Source organism: Solanum tuberosum, unplaced genomic scaffold (genome assembly GCF_000226075.1).
Source record: "Solanum tuberosum cultivar DM 1-3 516 R44 unplaced genomic scaffold, SolTub_3.0 scf00342, whole genome shotgun sequence".
Lineage (NCBI taxonomy): Eukaryota > Viridiplantae > Streptophyta > Magnoliopsida > Solanales > Solanaceae > Solanum > Solanum tuberosum.
In genome coordinates, this window is record NW_006239261.1 from 337554 (window position 1) to 339451 (window position 1898).

Genomic DNA, 1898 nt, shown 5'->3' on the forward strand with positions numbered 1-1898 from the left:
CACATTCATCACAACATCACCACTTCTTTAATATATTCACAATTCACACCCATAGACTTATCACGTATAAGATAGTTCAACCACACCTAGCATTTATAAGGGAATTCAAATTGCAAGAGTTAAGCGGGTACTACTCTTTTAACACCACTAGACATTTAATCAATATAAATCATCATATACTTGTTAAAATGCAACAAATCAATACAATACACTTTCCATAATACAATAAGATAATTCAACATACTTATCATAATGCAAAAAGATACTTCGACACACTTGTCCTAATGCAACAAGTCAAATGAGTTTCATATTCATCCTCGCCTTACAGATGCATAACCACCTCACCAATCTATAACATACCTCTAGAAATCATAAGTCTCACTCTCATACGTACATATATGCTAAGAGTTTTATGTTTTCTAATACAGTTATGACCTATAGTGGTCTCTAGGTGTCTACATACCTTATTGACTTGGTACCCAATCTCATATACCCATTTAGCTAAAATTGACTCACCAACAAGAGTAGAGAGTGAGAAGGGTTCTGATAATAATTCAAAACTGACATCAAATTTCATAGTAATCTAAGGAGTTACGAAAGAAAGTGTGGCTTATGGATCTAACAAGGCATAAACATCAAACTGAAAGACTCGAGGCATACTAGTGACTACATCAGGGGAATCCTATTGAGTATGAAAAGAATAAAACTTGTTTTGAAGTTGTCAGCCACTAGTCCTAGATGAGGTACCCTGATGAATCATGTGACATGCTGAAGCATAAGGTGAGCCTGGTGACAAACATGTTTGCCCTTGTTTGTGTCCAATGGGCAATCCCTCAATCGATGACCAGTCTTATCAAATCCAAAGCACCTACCAGTACCGGTCATACACTCTCTTGGATGGTTCTTATCACACATTTGTCACACGAGGGGAAAGAATGTCCACTAGACATGTTGCCCTATGACTTATAGCCTAGCGCCCTATCCTTGTTAAATTTAGCACTAGAGTACTAGCAAAAGATGGGGCCAGGCCTGAATATTTCTGACAAAACTAAGATCGACTACCCACCTTCTAATTTCTCATGAGAGTAGTGCACACTATCTTTCCAAGCCCTCTTAGTCTCCCTAGCACTCTCCTTAAACTTTTTCTCCTTAATCCATTGACCATTGATGAGTCTGAGATTTGGACTCATTTAGGGCTTTATTTATATAGGTTTAGTGTCCTCAAATGCTTATTTTGTGCCAATAACTTATGTAAAACCCTTGATTTCCAGGTATATGGATTAACGAACAAAGCAAGGACACTAATTTACAAAAAGAAATGAAGCGAGCTGAAAGAATGAAGAAATGCAAGCCTGGTGATCGCCAAGTCCACTTGGCGAGTCGCCGAATGGCTACTTGACCGCCTAAAGTTCCAGTGCACCAACCCCTGAAGGAAAGAACCAACGAGAGAAAGGAGCAGTCGGCGGATCGTCGAGTGGTTCCGCGATGCAGAGTTAGATCGCCCAAAGTTACAGACCTTGAGGTTGTTGAATGCCAAGGCAGAAGGGCGATGGAAATGACCAAAGGGTGGATCGCCGAATGATTCGGCGAGCCCGACTTACTTCGTCGAGTGACTCTTTGCAACACATTTTTGGCGACTATAAATACATTTTTGAACATTTAGTTTAGCATCTGATATCATAATATACTAACATATTTTTGAGTTTTGAACTGTAAGACAAGTTTTCTCTAGTTTTCCTAAGCTTTGAAGAATTGAAGTTTTTCACTTTTGAGAAATTGGAAGTGGGTCTTTGAGATTCTTCAACATGGACAATTGAAATACCGGATGAACACCTGATAGATTAGGAGGTAAAGCCAATCTACAAGCCACTGGCCCTACATATTCAAGAACCTCAAAA